We start from the raw sequence: 19984 nt of genomic DNA on the forward strand, positions 1-19984 counted from the left end.
AAACCAGTGACTCGTTGAAGACAATGATTTGTTGGACCAGTTCCAGTTGCTGTGACAACTGTACGTCTGGTTAGGGAGGCTGAGATTCAACTCAGAAGACCTCGTCTTCACCTTATTCCCCTTGAGCTAAGGACACCCAGTCCTCGCCCAATCACTCTGGTAAGTCTTCAAGGTAGACTCCCAAACCTTCACAGACTTCGTTCACCGGCGATCCACAATGACTCTTGGATGCTCAGAACGCGACGCCTAACCGGCTAGAGGATTCACAGTCCTCAAGTGTAATAAGTCTTCAGATCACACAGACAGGAAGACTTAAGTGTTGCCTAACACTCTTTGGATCTGGGTGGTTAGGGCTTTATCCTTGCAAGGAATTCTCTCTCAAAGGCTTCCAGGTGGGTTGCTCTCAAACGACAAAAGCCGTACTCTAACTCTGAGCAGCCAACCATTTTTGGTTGTAGGGGGTGGGCTATTTATAGCCACTAGGCAACCCAACCTGATTTGTCCGAAATGACCCTCGGTCACTAAGGAACTGACACGTGTTCCAACGGTCAGATTTCAAACACACACGGCAACTTTACTTGGGCTACAAGCAAAGCTGACTTATCCAACTCTGGACAAGATTTGCTCTCATAGTCTTCACTCGAAGACATAGGATTTTGGTTAAGCATCACTTCAGTCATTCTGACTGGTTCTCTTGGACCCCACTTAATAGTACGGTGGTTCCTATGACTCAACAAAGAAGAAAAAGAATGATGAAAGAACTAAGTCTTCACGCTCCATAGTCTTCATGCGATGTCTTCTCTTGTCATAGTCTTCAATGTGAATGTCTTCCCATACCACCTTTGACATCAATGTCTTCATTCATATTTAGGGGTCATCTCTAGTAGGAAACCGAATTAATGAGGGACTTCTACCTGTGTTATCCTGCAATTCTCACAAACACATTAGTCCCTCAACTAGGTTTGTCATCAATTCTCCAAAACCAACTAGGGGTGGCACTAGATGCACTTACAATCTCCCCCTTTTTGGTGATTGATGAAAAACTAGTTGAAGTTTTCAACGGGGAATATAATATGTGAAATTGTAAAGGATAGGGAATTGTCTTCATAAGTTGCAAGGGCTCCCCCTGAAGATGTGCATATAAGTAATTTGCTTTTGGAATGCAAATGCACATGGTAGGTTGTACTTGTGGAGATCCTCTTCAACTTATGATGACAATTCATCATGCATGAAAAGTATGTGAAGATAATGACATGCATAATGAAAAATGGACGTCTGCAAAATGATATAAGTGCGGAATTTATCGTCGCACATGCAGAATTTATCATCGCATCACAGAATAGCAAATAAGTAGCAGACGACCATCGAGTTTAAGTGTTACAACTCAAAGAACCAAATGTATCAAAATGAGAGTTGTAAACACTAGGCAAAATATAAATCAACCGCCCATACGGACCCGTTTGAAGACTATCAAACTCATATGCTTCTCCCCCTTTTGTCAGTAAGGACCAAAAAGGTGTGAAGACATAGAGCATCTACTCGTTCCCATGAGGAGTAGGTGAAGCAGCAAGGTCGTCGGTGTTGTTAGGCGGTGCAGACGAACTTGGGGCAGTGTCGATGTGTGCAGAAGTAGGGGGCGGTGAAGTAGCATCGTCTTCGTCATCGATCACTCTGGCATTCACAGTTGCCGTGGAGGAAGAGAACTCAGAGTCTTCAAGAGACGGAGTTCGTGGCAGCACAGTCCTTCTTGGAGGTGTTGAGTCAAACTTGAAGCGTTCAGAGAATCCATCCTCTTGAAGATCATCTTCAGAACACATAAGCGTCATCCCTTTCCATGTACGCCGACAGGTTTCATGGGAAACAAAGGCATTCTTGGTGGCAAGATTGTGAATCCTGTTTACGTCCACCAAGAGGCTTTGCATTTAGCGCTTCAGCCAGTCATGATGCCTATCCTATTTTTGATGAAGGGCAACCAGAAGCTCTTGGTCATTGAGAACACGGGATCGCTTCTTGGGCCGTTGGGCAATGGTGCTGTCAGTGGCTTCAGTGAGGGCACGGTGAGGTGCACGTGTAGTGCCAGCCAGAGGATAAACACGAGAGACTGCTTGAACTCCTTCAATGTTTGAGAGAAGCTTTGATTCTCAGCATTCTGAAGACTAAGAGGCTCCTTGGCGGGCTCTGGATAGATGGCTTCAACTGACATATCAACGTCAGGTAGAAAGATCCGATAATTGCGAGCAGAGGGCTGATAGGTGACAGCTGAGTGTAGTTTGATCAGCCGCATAATCCATGGAGCGTAAAACTTCAAGCCAAAGAGATCAGATCCTGATGCAGCAAGTTGGCGAATAAAGAAGTCTTGTGCATTGAAGCTTTTGCCATGAATAATATGAAAGACCAATGTCTTCATTGCGCCTTCTAGCTTGGCATGTGGAGAATGTCCTTTGATGGGCCAGAGAGTTTGCCTTATGATGTGATAGATAGTACGTGGCAGATACTCAAGGTCTTCAACATAGAACTCCTTAGGATATTCAGCATCTGGAGGCAAAGGCTTCATCATGCTAAGCATCTGACTCATATTGGGCTCAGGCTTGTGGAAGATGCTTTCCATAGCAGCACTGTGAAGCTGACAACCAGGTTCATAGAGATCGCCTGGAGTGGGCAGGCCAGTAAGCTCAATGATATCAAAGGCTTTGACTTCATGATGAACATTGCCTGTCATCCACTCAAGGACCCAAGTCTTCGGATCCCTGTTGTAGCCACGGATATGAAGAGCGGCATAGAATTGGAGCAGCAATTCTTCATTCCAGTGCTCTTTATCGGTGACGAACGGCAACAATCCAGACTCTTTGAAGCAATCCAGAGCTTCTTCCAAGCAAGGCAGACCAGTTATGGCTTCAGTGTCAAGATGCATATGTGGGAAAATGTGACCTTGATTGTACAGAATGCATGAGTAATAACTGCGCTGCTGATAGCTCCAGAACCGATCAGAAGATATTCTTGCCCTTGAGTAGGGGTTCTTGGCGCTATTGAAGAAGGTGTTGTGTGCCTTGAAGCCATTGATATTGAACGATCCGGGTGCAGATGCAGTGCCTGGGAACCTGGGCAACCTTGATATTGGCTTCTGAACCTGAGGCATGTGCTCAACGTGATAGTCAAACTGAGGACCAGCAGCAGGTGGAGGAGTCAGAAAAGGCCATTTGACAGTGACAAGTTGGCCATAGTTGAATGCTTGCTCGATAGTGTGTGGTCTTGGTGGCGGAACAGGAGCAGTGGCATCAACAGAGGTGTCAGGCTGCACATCTGTTGCAGTTGCATCATTGGCTTCATTGGCCTCTGGCACATTGGTTGGTGCAGGCTCCACATTTGCTTCAGCCATGACTACGTCATTGGCTTCATTTATGTTGGTGGTGGCAGCCTCAAGATTCTCAACCTCCACTTGATGAGCTGGAGGGTCGGGCACAGACACGTTCACTTCAGGAACAACTTCTTCAGAGTTTGGGGGTGTAGGGACACGATCTTCTTCTTGTTTGTCATCGGCTGATGCAGCCGAATTTTCTTCAACACCTTTGGCTTCAGACTCAGAGACAGTCACAGTAGGAGTGGCATCTGGAAACACTTGACGTGCAACAGATTGGTGGTGCACTTCTCCTTCTGGAACGCTCGGAAGAGGGACTTGAGACCTTGGTCCTTTGCGAAGCCTGCGTAGCGCTGGCGACGCCTATGGAGATGGAGTTGGCTGGGCCTCAAAGTCATCCTCTTCTTCCACTGATGGGGTTGCTTGGGGAGAGCTTGGAGTGTCTTGTCTCTGTGGGTGATCAGCCCACAATGCATCCTGAGCAGTTGGCGTCAGAGGACGACCAATGCTGATGAGTTCGATGTGCATAAGCACAGGCGATGATACCAGTTGGTGCTCGATCTGAGGAAGGACTTCATCATCTTCAACATTGTCATGGTAACCAATGTCTTCAGCAGCGGTGGGGTCAACTGCTGGAATGTCTTCAGCATCAGGAGCCTCTGTGGAAGCAGGCTCATGAACAATCAGTTGGCACTCGTGGTGTTCAGATGCAGGGCGAACCATTGAGATAGGTTCAACAACTAAGGGCTCTGTGGGAGCAGCCCAATCCTTCCTGGTTTTGCGCTTCTTCTTAGAGGAAGGGACATCAGAAGCTTCAGGATTTTTCCTTTTTCTGGCTTCAGCCTCGGCAGTCCTCATCTTCTTCAGTTCTGAAGCGGTTGACCTGACCTTTGGCTTCGAGCCAGTCATGCTGCTTGGGAAGACTATGTGAGGTTCTTCCTGCCTTGAAGGTGCAGATTGGTCAGTTGAGGGCTTCTTCTTCTTTGCAGCCATTCTTGGGTCGATGCCAGGACGATCAAGAGCCTTGTGCTTCTCAGCCTCATTGTAGGCTTGCACACACTTGTTAGCCAGGCTCTTCATGCGTTCACGAGAACCTTGAGCTTCTTCATGCTTTTTGAGAAAGGCTTCCTTGAGCTCGTGCAGCATAATCTTGAAGTTTTTCACATCTTGCACACTGAGCTTGGCCATGTGCTTCTTGAAATGAGCTTTCTCATAGTCGATCTTTTGCTTCAGTTCAACGATGCGCTGAGCTAGAGATAGCTCAGAAGCAATGGCGCCATGGAAGGCGACACTGAGGCCAATTGGAAGTTGCAGATCTTCAAAGCTGAGGTTGGGCGTGTCAAACCACTCATCAATGAAGTTATGGAGGATTGCCACATCAAAGAGAGGCAAATCATTGAAGATCTCTGCTTCTTCCTTGCTCTTGATCAGTTGCTCAAGAGCGTCATCTGCAAGCTCTTCATCGCTGGACAGATCAATGGCATCATTGCGCAGAATAGCAGCAGCAATCAGTGCCTGATCAGTATTCTTTCTCATCTCAGTCTTCTTGGAGATACGTGAGAGATCTTTAGACTGCACACTGTCTTCAGGAGGTGCAGTAGCCAGTGGCTTTGCCCGTAAGATTTTTGGTGCTGAGGCAGACTTTGAAGCTTTAGCCTTCTTCTGCTTCTGCAGCTTCGGTGGTGCAGGTGCTTCGTCAGATTTAGCATCATCTGCAGGTTGAGCCACGACTGCCCCTTGAACCATAATATGAGTGATGAGACCTTCTAGGTTGTAGAAGGGCCCAACCAGATTGGGTTCAGCTTCTCATGTGCCATCAACACGTGGCGCAGAGGGGCCTGGGTTGAAGTCTAATCCCAATGACTTCTTGTTTTCCTTGGCAGAGTTCTGTGCAACTGATAGTTGCGCTTGAAGAGATTGTCTTTGCGACACCATAGCAGAGAGGATGGGCCGGCATTAGCAGGCTGAGGTCCACGAAGCATGCATGGGTAAAAGCCTAGAGCAATAGCTTCGGACTGTGATTTGGGCTGAAGACCTTTGTATGTGATATCTCCCCATGGTCCCTTGATGGCACTCTTCTCAGCATATTCGTCGATGACGAATCTGTACTTGAACCATTCCTCTTCCCAATGTCTTTGAATCCATTGGATTCGGTTCTTGCGTTCTCCATAGGTTTCTTCTGGATCTGACTTGTATTGCTCATATAGATCTGGTGGCAGGTCCTTAGCAGTGTTTCCATGGTGCTGTCTGCCTCCCTTCCTTGTAGATTTCTCTGTAGCCATGAACTTCAAACTGAATGGCTTCAACACGTTCAAAGGTTTCAAAGGCTTCCGGTTGCGGGTTAAACAGGAACTGGCTTCGGGAGAATTTATATGATGTTGTAAGAATTCTGCAAATGAATGCAGACTATGAGAACCAAGGGATTCTCCCATGGACATGTACCTGTGACAACATTAAGGTGCGAGGGAAGGGGAAGAGGTCATATGCATTCTTAGAAGATTTTGAAGATAAATCAGTTTAGAAGACATTGACCTCATCGTGCGAAGACATTCACTCATAGATAAAGAGTTGGTTCCAGATTTGTACGAATCCACGGATCAGTACAAGTGAGGAATCTAACTACTTTGTGAAGCATAAGTGAACATACTAGGCATATTATGAGATGCAGTATGAAATAGATCCAACTTGTGTGAATAGAAACTTCTTGTGGCAGAAAGTGATGAATCTATAGGATCAAAGGGGTCATAAAAAGGAAGTTTTATTTACCACACGAAGAACTCCTAGACGGAGTGGAAGAGGAGGCCGAGCAGTTTGATCATCCGTGCCCTAACTTGGCGACGGAGGACACCTACGGCGACGGCGGAGAAGACGATGTCCACGGCCGGCATGAAGACGGCGTCGGAGAGGTCGCGGCAGCTAAGCGCTTCGTCGCTGGCGTCATCGAGGGCCAGCGGTGGTGAGGCGTGTATTTATAGAGACAGGGACGGCAAAGTGTTATTACATAGGTGCCCCTGGCGATTCACATCTGAAGGACACGTGGCCATCATGCAACATATCGGAGGTTGTTCCACGTTCCCACGCATGCCTGGATTGTCGGGTGGTCGTTCCCACTTCTCCGGGTTTCAGGTGAAGGAATTAGCATTGAAAATGGACTTAATGTTTGTCTTTGTATCTTCCGCTGACAAGAACGCAGAGAAGACATTCGACAGTTTCAAGAGAATGCATATGATTTGGACAGATAGAGTTTGAGATAGAAAGCATAGAGAGGTTAGGGTCCGATCACATTCACTTAGTTCAAAAGATTCAACAAGAAGACATATCTATAAGTGAATGCTGTAGAGGACAGAACACTAGTATATATATATATATATATATATATATATATATATATATATATATATATATATATATATATATATATATATATATATATGAGAAAGACAATCAAATCAACATAGTGACGATAATCATGAAGACAAGTTGAAAATGAAGACAAACAAAATGTGAAGACATAGCAAATGTAACGCCTTAGGTAAAACACTTCAAACAGAAGAATTTGGTGGTGGCGTTACCCACCATATAGGAAGTATTAGACCCAGACACGGCGCACAATTATCGTGGCGCTCCGAAGTCAAATTCTACATTAATGTATTCACACTTAGAATGTAAGTCTTCATTGATTGAAGATATACTTTACTTCGTGTGTTGCACATCTAAGTCATCAATATGCATAAGTGTTAGGATGTGTGCCTGATCACAGGACATTTGAGGATTCCAAGATATTTAGCTCACACCGTAACTTGCAAAATCTCTTCTCATCCAAGGGCTTGGTGAAGATATCTGCCAATTGCTCTTCAGTGTTGACGTGTATGATATCAATATCTTCCTTCACAACATGATCTCTGAGAAAGTGATGACGAATTTCAATGTGCTTTGTCTTCGAGTGCTGAACTGGGTTGTTGGCAATCTTGATGGCCCTTTTGTTGTCGCAGTAGAGTGGCACTTGCTTCAGATGAATGCCATAGTCTTTGAGTGTTTCCTTCATCCACAGAAGCTGAGCACAGCAAGATCCAGCAGCAATGTATTCAGATTCAGCAGTGGAGAGAGATACACAGTTCTGCTTCCACAACGTATACAAGTGATCGTCCCAGAAAATGACATGTGCCTGATGTAGACTTGCGATCCACCTTGTCACCAGCATAATCAGCATCCGAGAATCCAACCATATCAAACTCTGAGCCCTTTGGATACCATAATCCTAGTGTTGGGGTGTAAGCCAAATATCGAAGAATTCGCTTCACAGCCAAGTGATGTGATTCCTTTAGTGCCGCTTGGAATCGAGCACACATGCAAACACTAAGCATAATATCTGGCCTAGATGCACATAGATAAAGTAAAGAACCAATCATGGAGAGGTATACCTTTTGATCGAACTCTTTACCATTATCGTCGGGACCCAGATGATGTTTGGCTGGCATTGGCGTCGTGAAGCCTTGCAGTCTTGCATCCCAAATTTCTTCAGGCAATCTTTGAGGTACTTCTCTTGAGATATGAAGATGTCGTTGCGTTGCTGACGTATTTGAAGACCGAGGAAGAACTTTAGCTCACCCATCATGGACATCTGATATTGCTCTTGCATCATATATCCAAACTCTTCATTGTATTTCTGATTGGTGCAGCCGAAGATAATGTCATCCACATATATTTGGCACACAAACAGTTCACCATCATATGTCTTCGTGAAGAGAGTGGGGTCGAGGGAACCAGGTTTGAAGCCTTTGCTCTTCAGGAAGTCATTGAGTGTGTCATACGAGGCCCGAGGGGCTTGTTTGAGGCCATACAGTGCCTTGTTGAGCTTGTACACCATGTCAGGATGTTTTGGATCTTCAAAGCCAGGCGGTTGTGCAACATACACTTCTTCTTCAATCTTGCCATTGAGAAAAGCGCTCTTCACATCCATTTGATATAGAAGAATGTTACGATGATTTGCATAGGCCAGCAGTATGCATATGGCTTCAAGTCTAGCCACATGATCAAATGTTTCATCGAAGTCAATCCCTTCATCTTGAGTGTATCCCTGGGAAATGAGACGAGCTTTGTTTCTGACAACTTGACCATGCTCATCTTGCTTGTTGTGATATATCCATTTGGTGCCTATTATATTGTGCTTGCAGGATCAGGACGCTTAACCAGTTCCCATACATTATTCAGCTCAAACTGTTGAAGCTCTTCTTGCATAGCTTGAATCCATTCAGGTTCCATGAAGGCTTCTTCTACTTTCTTGCGTTCAGATATTGAGACGAATGCGAAGTGCCCACAGAAATTTGCTAGATGTGTTGCCCTTGAACGAGTGAGTGGACCTGGTGCATTGATGCTATCAATTATTCTCTCAATCTGTACTTCATTTGCAACACGAGGATGTACATGACGAAGATTTTGCTCTTGCTGATCATTGTCATCATTAGAAGGAATGTCTTCAGGTTGATCATTGTCTTCAGGTTGATTAGGTGCAGAGATGATAAGTTCCTCTTCAGGCTTAGCTTCAGAAGGTATGATTTCTCTAGTTCCCATAAGTTTGATTGATTCACTGGATGGAACTTCATCTAGCACATTTGGCAGGTGCTCTCTTTGCGAGCCGTTAGTCTCATCGAACCGCACATCCACTGTTTCAACCACTTTATAGTGAAAAAGGTTAAAGACTCTATAGGAGTGCGAATCCTTTCCATATCCAAGCATAAAGCCTTCATGTGCTTTTGGTGCAAATTTTGAAGTGTGATGTGGATCCTTGATCCAGCACCTGGCACCAAATACTCTGAAGTAACTGACATTTGGCTTCTTGCCCGTGAGGAGCTCATAGGATGTATTGTTCAGAAGCTTGTGAAGATAAACACGGTTGATGATATGGCATGCAGTATCAATGGCTTCAGGCCAGAATTTTCTTGGAGTCTTGTATTCATCAAGCATCATCCGAGCCATCTCAATAAGTGTTCTATTCTTGCGTTCGACGACGCCATTCTGCTGTGGCGTGTACGGAGCTGAGAATTCATGTGTGATGCCTAAAGTATCAATATATGTATCTAGGCCAGTGTTCTTGAATTCAGTGCCATTGTCACTTCTGATGTGCTTTATCTTGACGCCATAGTTGTTCATTGCTCGATTGGTGAAGCGTCTGAAGACATCCTGCACTTCAGTCTTGTAGAGGATTATATGCACCCAAGTATATCTTTAATAATCATCAACAATGACAAAGCCATAGAGACAAGCAGTAGTAGTAAGAGTTGAGTAATGAGTGGGACCAAAAAGGTCCATGTGGAGCAGTTCGAAGGGTTGAGTCATTGTCATGATTGTCTTCGAGGGGTGCTTGGCCCTCGTCATCTTTCCTGCTTCATAGGCACCGCATAAGTGATCCTTCTTGAACTTGATGCCCTCGATGCCGATGACATGCTTCTTCCTTGACAGGGTGTGGAGGTTCCTCATGCCAGCATGCCCTAGCCTCCGATGCCAAAGCCAGCATTCAGAAGCTTTTGCTAGGAGACATACTGCAAGTTGTGGTCCTGCTGAGAAATCTACCACGTACAAATCATCTTTTCGATACCCTTCAAACACTAGAGACTTGTCAGATTCCATTAGAACAAGGCAATGATATTTTCCAAACATCACAATCATGTTTAAATCGCAAAGCATTGAGACAGACATTAAGTTGAAACCAAGGGATTCAACAAGCATGACTTTATCCATGTGTTGATCCTTCGATATTGCAACTCTACCTAGACCCAATACCTTGCTTTTACCAGTGTCAGCAAATGTGATGTGACTTTTGTCAGATGGACGTAAGGTTGAGTCCATGAGAAGGCTTCGCTTGCCAGTCATGTGATTGGTACACCCACTATCAATAATCCATTCTGAAGCAGCTGGTGTCGTACCCTATAGTGCAGTTAGGGGGATAGGCTTCACGAAGAGAATTGTGAAGCAAAAAACATTTGACGAGCCAGTGGATTATGAAAGCTTAGATCGAGATTAGGACTGATAGGGCAAGTAGCAAGCGACTCAGGAACAAAGTACATAATAAGACCATTTGGGCATTTGATCTTGCGCCCTACAAGATGTTTAAGGTCCCCAGCAATAGCGTCAGCCGATTTTGGTTTTCGGCTGGAGACCTTTCCCTGCAAAAGAGAGTTAAGCTTTCTTAGCCACCCACATCTTCAAGGGCGGCTTCGAAGCAATGAGTCTAAGTGCAGCATCTGAGAACTTTGGCTTTGGAGCCCTAGCAAAAAGTCTTGCAGGTGGACAATAGTACTCATAAGAATAAGCAGAATAGTTCTTGGTCTTATGAACATGGCGGTTTGATGAACCGCGCTCATATTCATAGGCCTGAGTATGGCTTCCTGCAAAACATTTGCATTAGTGCGACTCAGGTGAGTCCTCTGTCTATATGAAGCCTATGGGCCGTATTGAAAGTGTGTTATATCAACTAGAGGGGGGTGAATAGGCAATTTTTATGAAAGTCTTCAAAACGTGGAAGTTATGAAGACAAACGATAGAAATAAACCTATTACCCTGCAGCGGAAGGTAGACTACACTAGGCAAGCCATAGTCAAGTATTCAATAGAGTGAAAGCACAATGACTAATAGCAGCAATGTAGTAAGGATCAGGTAGGAAGATATTATGAAGCCAAACAGAACACGCAGTCACTCAGTGAAGATAAAAGATAGTGCAATCATACAATGACTTCACAAGGAGTAACAGTACGTAAAGAGAAGGGAAGGATGAAACCAGTGACTCGTTGAAGACAATGATGTGTTGGACCAGTTCCAGTTGCTGGACCAGTTCCAGTTGCTGTGACAACTGTACACCTGGTTAGGGCGGCTAGGTATTTAAACCTAAGAACACACAGTCCCGGACTCCCAGTCCTGAACACGCAGCTCAGGACAGCCAGTCCTCACTGTATTCCCCTTGAGCTAAGGTCACACAGACCTCGCCCAATCACTCTGGTAAGTCTTCAAGGTAGACTCCCAAACCTTCACAGACTTCGTTCACCGGCAATCCACAATGTCTCTTGGATGCTCAGAACGCGGCGCCTAACCGGCTGGAGGATTCACAATCCTCAAGTGTAATAAGTCTTCAGATCACACAGACAAGAAGACTTAAGTGATGCCTAATTCTCTTTGGCTCTGGGTGGTTGGGGCTTTATCCTCGCAAGGAATTCTCTCTCAAAGGCTTCGAGGTGGGTTGCTCTCAAACGACAAAAGCCGTATACTAACTCTGAGCAGCCAACCATTTTTGGTTGTAGGAGGTGGGCTATTTATAGCCACTAGGCAACCCGACCTGATTTGTCCAAAATGACCCTGGGTCATTAAGGAACTGACACGTGTTCCAACGATCATATTTCAAACTCACACGGCAACTTTACTTGGGCTACAAGCAAAGCTGACTTGTCCGACTCTGGACAAGATTCGCTCTCATAGTCTTCACTCGAAGACATAGGATTTTGGTTAAGCATCACTTCAGTCATTCTGACTGGTTCTCTTGGACCCCACTTAACAGTGTGGTGGTTCCTATGACTCAACAAAGAAGAAGAAAAATAACTACGAAAGATCTAAGTCTTCGATCTCCATAGGCTTCATGCGATGTCTTCTCTTGTCATAGTCTTCAATGTGAATATCTTCATATACCACCTTTGACATCAATGTCTTCATACATTTTTAGGGGTCATCTCTAGTAGGAAAACCGAATCAATGAGGGACTTCTACCTGTGTTATCCTGCAATTCTCACAAACACATTAGTCCCTCAACTAGGTTTGTCGTCAATACTCCAAAACCAACTAGGGGTGGCACTAGATGCACTTACAATCTCCCCCTTTTTGGTGATTGATGATAAACTAGTTGAAGTTTTCAACGGGGAATATAATATGTGGAATTGTAAAGGATAAGGAATTATCTTCATAAGTTGCAAGGGCTCCCCCTGAAGATGTGCATATAAGTAGTTTGCTTTTGGAATGCAAATGCACATGGCAGGTTGTGCTTGTGGAGATCCTCTTCAACTTATGATGACAATCCACTATGCATGTGAAGGTATGTGAAGATAATGACATGCATAATGGAAAATAGACGTCTGCAAAATGATCTAAGTGCGGAATTTATCGTCGCACATGCGGAATTTATCATCGCATCACAAAATGGCAAATAGGTAGCAGACGACCATCGAGTTTAAGTGTTACAACTCAAAGAACCAAATGTATCAAAACGAGAGTTGTAAACACGAAGCAAAATATGAAGCACCCGCCCATATGGACCCGCTTGAAGACTATTAAACTCATATGCTTCTCCCCCTTTTGTCAGTAAGGACCAAAAAGGTTTGAAGACATAGAGCCTCTACTCGTTCCCATGAAGAGTAGGTGAAGCAGCAGGGTCGTTGGTGGTGTTCGGCGGAGCAGAAGAGCTTGGAGCAGTGTCGAAGCGTGCTGAAGGAGGCGGCGGTGAAGTAGCATCGTTGTCATCCTCGATCACTCTGGCATTTACAGTTGCAGCAGAGGAAGAGAACTCAGAGTCTTCAAGAGATGGAGTTCGTCGCAGCACTGCCCTTCGAGGAGGTGTGGAGTCAAACTTGAAGCGCTCAGAGAAGCCATCCTCTTGAAGATCATCTTCAGAACACATCGGCGTCAGCCCTTTCCATGTGCGGCGAGAGGTTTCATGGGCAACAAAAGCATTCTTGGTGGCAAGATTGCGAATGCGATTAACATCCACCAAGAGGCTTTGCATTTGACGCTTCAGCTAGTCATGATGCCTATCCTGTTTCTGATGAAGAGCCACAAGAAGCTATCGGTCATTGAGAACACGAGTGCGCTTCTTGGGTCGTGGGGCAGTTGTACTATCAGTGGCTTCAGTGAGAGCAGGATGCGGTGCACGTGTAGTGCCAGCCAAAGGATACACACGAGTGACTGCTTCAACTCCTTCAATGTTCTAAGAAAAACTTTGATACTCTGCATTTTGAAGACTTAGAGGTTCCTTGGCAGGCTCAGGATAGATGGCTTCAATAGACAAATCCACATCGGGCAGAAAAATCCGATGATTGCGAGCAGATGGCTGATATGAGATAGCGGAGTGAAGTTTGATCAGCCGCATTACCCATGGGGCGTAGAACTTCAAGCCAAACAGATCAGAGCCTGATGCAGCAAGTTGGCGAATGAAGAAGTCCTGTGCATTCCATGAAGAATATAGAAGACCAAAGTCTTCATTGCACCTTCCAGGTTGGCATGTGGAGAGTGCCCTTTGATGGGCCAAAGAGTTCGCCTTATGATGTGATAAATAGTCCTTGGCAAATACTCTAGGTCTTCAACAAAGAACTCTTTGGGATATGCAGCATCTTGGGGTAATGGCTTCATCATACTGAGAATCTGACTCATGTTAGGTTCAGGCTTCTGAAAGATGCTCTCCACAGCTTCACTGTGAAGTTGACAGCCAGATTCGTAGAGATCGCCGGGAGTGGGTAGACCAGTGAGCTCAATGATGTCAAAGGCTTTGGCTTTGTGATGAACGTTTCCTGTCATCCACTCCAGGACCCAAGTCTTCGGATCTCTATTATACCCGCGGATGTGAAGTGTGGCATAGAATTGGAGCAGCAACTCTTCATTCCAATGCTCTTGGTCAGTGACGAACGGCAGCAATCCAACTTCTTTGAAGCAATCCAGAGCTTCTTCCAGACAGGGCAGACCAGCTATTGCTTCAATGTCAAGACGCTTGTGTGGGAAGATGCGACCTTGATTGTATAGAATGCAGGAGTAATAGCTTCGCTGCGGATAGCTCCAGAACCGATTAGATGATATTCTTTCCCTTGAGTAGGGGTTCCTGGAGCTATTGAAGAATGTGTTGTCTGCTCTGAAGCCATTGATATTGAAGGATCCAGGTGCTGATGCAGGACCTGGGAACCTGGGCAATCTTGGGATTGGCTTCTGTACCTGAGGCTTGTGCTCAACATGATAGTCGAACTGAGGACCGGCAGCAGGTGCAGGAACAGAAGCAGTGGGATCAGTGGCTTCGCTGACTTCTGGTGCTTTTGTTGGTGAGAGCTCCATATTAGCTTCAGCCATGACAACGTCAGTGGCTTCATTGGTGTTGGTGGGGGCAGCCTCAAGATTTTCAACCTCCACTTGACGAGCTGGAGGGTTGGTCACAACCACGTTCTCCTCGAGAACCGCTTCTTGGTGGGACAGGGGAGTAGCAGCTTGTGGGACTTCTTCTTCATTGGCTGATGCAGCCGGAATGTCTTCAGCAGCTTCAGCTTCAGACGTAGAGACTGGAGGCCTTGGTCCTTTGCGAAGCCTGCGCAATGCAGGCGACGCCTGTGTAGTTGGAGTTGGCTGGGCCTCAAAGTCTTCTTCCTCTTGTGAGCGATCAGCCCATGAAGCATCCTGAGCAATTGGCGTCAGAGGACGACCAATGCTGATGAGTTCGCTGTGCTCGAGCAGAGGAAGGACTGCACCATCTTCTACATGGTCATGGTGACCAATGTCATCAGCAGCAATGGGATCAGCTGCTGGAAAGTCTTCAGCTTCATGAGCCTCTGTGAAAGCAGGCTCATGGATTGTCAGTTGGCGTTCAGCGTCAGGACGAACCATGGAAATGGGTTCAACAATCAAAGACTCTGTGGGAGCAGCTCATTCTTTCTTGGTCTTCCTCTTCTTCTTGGAGGGAGCAGCAGCAGAGGCTTCAGGATGTTTCCTCTTTCTGGCTTCAGCCTCAGCAGTCCTCGTCTTCTTCAATTCTGAAGTGGTTGATCTGGCCTTTGTCTTCAAGCCAGTCATGCTAGTTGGGAAGACAATGGGATCTGCTTCCTACCTTGGTGCATCGGCTTCGGCCATAGCGGGCTTCTTCTTCTTCTTTGCAGCCATCCTGGGGTCGATGCCAGGACGCCCAAGGGCCTTGCGCTTCTCAGCTTCATTGTAGCCTTGCACACACTTGTCAGCCAGGCTCTTCATACGCTCCCGAGAACCCTGAGCTTCTGCGCATTTCTTGAGAAAGGCTTCTTTGAGCTCGTGCAGCATAATCTTGAAGTTTTTCACCTCTTGCATGCTGAGCTTGGCCATATGCTTCTTGAACTAAGCCTTTTCATAGTCAATCTTTTGCTTCAGTTCGACGATGCGCTGAGCGAGGGCTAGCTCTAAAGCAATGGTGCCATGGAAGGCGACACTGAGGCCAATGGGTAGTTGCAGATCTGCGAAGCTGATGTTTGGCGTGTCAAACCACTCATCAATGAACTTGTGGATGATTGTTACATCAAAGAGAGGCAGATCATTGAAGATTTCTACTTCTTCTTTGCTCTTGATGAGTTGCTCAAGAGCGTCATCTACAAGATCTTCATCACTTGACAGATCAATGGCATCATTACGCAGAATGGCAGCAGCTGTTAGCTCTTGGCCGGTGTGTGGCAGAGGCATCTTGACCTTCTGGGGCTTGGAGATGCATGACAAATCTTTAGACTGCACACTGTCTTCAAGAGGTGCAGTTGCCAGTGGCTTCGCCCGTGAGATTTTTGGTGTAGAGGCCGGCTTTGAAGCTTTTGGCTGCTTCAGCTTCTTTGGCTTCGGCGCTGTAGGCGCTTCATCTGATTCAGCGTCATCTGCAGGCTCATTCACGGCTGTCCCTTGAACCAGGATATGGGTGATGAGACCTTCAAGGTTGTAGAAAGGACGGATGACATTGGGTTCTGCATCGCGTGTGCCGTCAGCCCGGGGAGCAGAAGGACCAGGGTTGAAGTCTAGTCCCAATGATTTCTTGTTTTCCTTGGCCGATGCCTTTGCATGCTGGAAGTTGCGCTTGAAGAGATTATCGTCATGACACCATAGCAATGATGATGGGTCGGCATCTTCAGGCTGAGGTCCACGGACCATACAGGGATAGAAACCCTGAGCAATAGCTTCAGCTTTGGTCTTGGGTGGAAGGCCTCGGAAGAGAATATCACCCCAAGGACTTTTGATAGCACTCTTCTCAGCATATTCCTTGGTCACGAATCTGTATTTGTACCACTGTTCTGCCCAATATCTTCGAATCCACTGGATTCGGGTCTTGTGCTGATTATAATCCTCTTCAGGATCTGTCTTGTAAAGCTCAGAGAGGTCATCAGGCAAATCTCTTGATGTTCCCCCACGACGATGTCTACCTCCCTTCCTTGCAGATTTCTCTGTAGCCATGAAGTTTAACCTGAATGGCTTCAACACGTTCAAAGGCTTCGGAGGCTTTCGCTTGCTGGATAAACAGGAACTGGCTTTGGGAGAATTTATGTGATGCTGTAATAATTCTTTTGATCGAACTCTTTACCATTGTCGTCGGGACCCAGATGATGCTTGGCTGGCATTGGCGTCGTGAAGCCTTTGCAGTCTTGCATACCGAACTTCTTCAGACAATCTTTGAGATACTTCTCTTGAGATATGAAGATGCCGTTGCGTTGCTGTCGTATTTGGAGACCGAGGAAGAACTTTAGCTCTCCCGTCATGGACATCTGATATTGCTCTTGCATCATATATCCAAACTCTTCACTATACTTCTGATTGGTGCAGCCGAAGATAATGTCATCCACATATATTTGGCACACAAACAGTTCACCATCATATGTCTTCATGAAGAGAGTGGGGTCTAGGGAACTAGGTATGAAGCCTTTGCTCTTCAGGAAGTATTTGAGTGTGTCATACCAGGCCTGAGGGGCTTGTTTGAGGCCATACAGTGCCTTGTTGAGCTTGTATACCATGTCAGGATGTTTTGGATCTTCAAAGCCAGGCGGTTGTGCAACATACACTTCTTCTTCAATCTTGCCATTGAGAAAGACGCTCTTCACATCCATTTGATATAGAAGTATGTTGTGATGATTGGCATAGGCCAGCAGTATGCGTATGGCTTCAAGTCTAGCCACAGGAGCAAATGTTTCATCAAAGTCAATGCCTTCCACTTGAGTATATCCTTGAGCAACGAGACGAGCTTTGTTTCTGACAACTTGACCATGCTCATCTTGCTTATTGCGGTATATCCATTTGGTGCCTATTATGTTGTGCTTCCGAGGATCAGGACGCTTAACCAGTTCCCATACATTATTCAGCTCAAACTGTTGAAGGTCTTCTTGCATAGCTTGAATCCATTCAGGTTCCATGAAGGCTTCTTCAACTTTCTTGGGTTCTGTTATTGAGACGAATGCGAAGTGCCCACAGAAATTTGCCAGCTGAGTTGCCCTTGATCGAGTGAGCGGACCGGGTGCATTGATGCTGTCAATTATTCTCTCAATCTGCACTTCATTCGCAACACGAGGATGTACAGGGCGAAGGTTTTGCTCTTGCTGATCATTGTCATTGTTAGTGGGATTGTCTTCAGGCTGATCAGGTGCGGAGATGATAAGTTCCTCTTCAGGTTGAGCTTCAGAGGGTATGATTTCTCCGGTTCCCATAAGCTTGATTGATTCGCTGGATGGAACTTCATCTAGCATATTTGGGAGGTGCTCTCTTTGTGAACCGTTAGTCTCATCAAACTGCACATCCACTGTTTCAACTACTTTATAATGAAAGAGATTGAAGACTCTGTAGGAGTGCGAATCCTTTCCATATCCAAGCATAAAACCCTCATGTGCTTTTGGTGCAAATTTTGAAGTGTGATGTGGATCCTTGATCCAGCACCTGGCACCAAATACTCTGAAGTAACTGACATTTGGCTTCTTGCCAGTAAGGAGCTCATAAGATGTCTTGTTCAGAAGCTTGTGAAGATAAACACGATTGATTGTATGGCATGCAGTATCAATGGCTTCAAGCCAGAAATTTCTTGGAGTCTTGTATTCATCAAGCATCGTTCGGGCCATCTCAATGAGTGTTCTGTTCTTGCGTTCGACGACGCCATTCTGCTATGGCGTGTATGGGGCTGAGAATTCATGTGTGATGCCCAAGTTATCAAGATATGTATCAAGGCTAGTATTCTTGAATTCAGTGCCATTGTCACTTCCGATGTGCTTTATCTTGGCGCCATAGTTGTTCATTGCTCGATTGGCGAAGCGTCTGAAGACATCTTGCACTTCAGTCTTGTAGAGGATTATGTGCATCCAAGTATATCTAGAATAATCATCAACAATAACAAAGCCATAGAGGCAAGCAGTAGTAGTAAGAGTTGAGTAATGGGTGGGACCGAAAAGATCCTTGTGGAGCAGTTCGAAGGATCAAGTGGTTGTCATGATTGTCTTTGAGGGATGTTTGGCCCTTGTCATCTTCCCTGCTTCACAGGCACCGCATAAGTGATCTTTCTTGAACTTGACGCCCTCGATGCCTATGACATGCTTCTTCTTTGCAAGGGTGTGGAGGTTCCTCATGCCAGCATGCCCTAGCCTCCGATGTCAGAGCCAGCATTCTGAAGCCTTTGCTAGAAGACATACGGCAAGCTGTAGTCCTGCCGAAAAATCTACCACGTACAAATCATCTTTCCGATACCCTTCAAACACTAGAGACTTGTGAGATTCCATTAGTACAAGGCAGTGATATTTTCGAAATATTACGATCATGTTCAAATCGCAAAGCATTGAGACAGACATTAAGTTGAAGCCAAGGGATTCAACAAGCATGACTTTATCGATGTGTTGATCCTTTGAGATTGCAACTCTACCTAGACCCAATACCTTACTTTTACCAGTGTCAGCAAATGTGATGTGACTCTTGTCGGATGGACGTAAGGTTGAGTCCATAAGAAGGCTTCTTTTGCCAGTCATCTGGTTGGTACACCCGCTATCAATAATCCATTCTGAAGACGTTGGTGTCGTACCCTACAGTGCAGTTAGGGGGATAGGCTTCACGAAGAGAATTGTGAAGCAAAAACATTTGACAAACCAGTGGGTTATGAAAGCTTAGATCCAGATTAGGACTTATAGGGAGAGTAGCAAGCGATTCAGGAACGAAGTACATAGTAAGACCATTCGGGCATTTGATCTTGCACCTACAAGATGTTTAAGGTCCCCAGCAATAGCGTCAGACGATTTTGGTTTTCTGCTGGAGACCTTTCCCTGCAAAAGATAGTTAAGATTTCTTAGCCACCCACATCTTCAAGGGTGGCTTAGAAGCAATAAGTCTAAGTGCAGCGTCTGAGAAATTTGGCTTTGGAGCCCTAGCAAAAAGTCTTGTAGGCGGACAATAGTACTCATAAGAATAAGCAGAATAGTTCTTGGTCTTATGAACATGTGGGTTTGATGAACCGCGTTCATATTCATAGGCCTGAGTATGGTTTCCCTGCAAAACATTTGCGTTAGTGCGACTCAGGTGAGTCCTCTGTCTGTATGAAGCCTTTGGACCGTATGAAGCCTGTGGTCTAAAGTTTGTCTTCTTCACGTGTGGTGTCATGATGATATTCACAGGAAGATTCTCCAGACACTTTTTCGGAACCCAGATCTTCTTCATAGGCGGTCCATTCCTGCAGTTAGTACCAATGTACCTGGCAAACACTTCACCATTCTGATTCTTAAACAGTTTATAGTTTGCATCAAAAGATTCATCAATGACAATGGGATTTGCACAAGAGAAGCCAGATAGATTGGATAGGTCTGCTGAAGATTCCTTTGCAGCAACCCATGTGGTTTTGGGGTACTGCTCAAGTTTCCAATAAGAGCCATCAGCATT

The sequence above is a fragment of the Triticum dicoccoides genome, chromosome 4A (assembly GCF_002162155.2).
Source record: "Triticum dicoccoides isolate Atlit2015 ecotype Zavitan chromosome 4A, WEW_v2.0, whole genome shotgun sequence".
In the NCBI taxonomy this organism is placed as follows: domain Eukaryota; kingdom Viridiplantae; phylum Streptophyta; class Magnoliopsida; order Poales; family Poaceae; genus Triticum; species Triticum dicoccoides.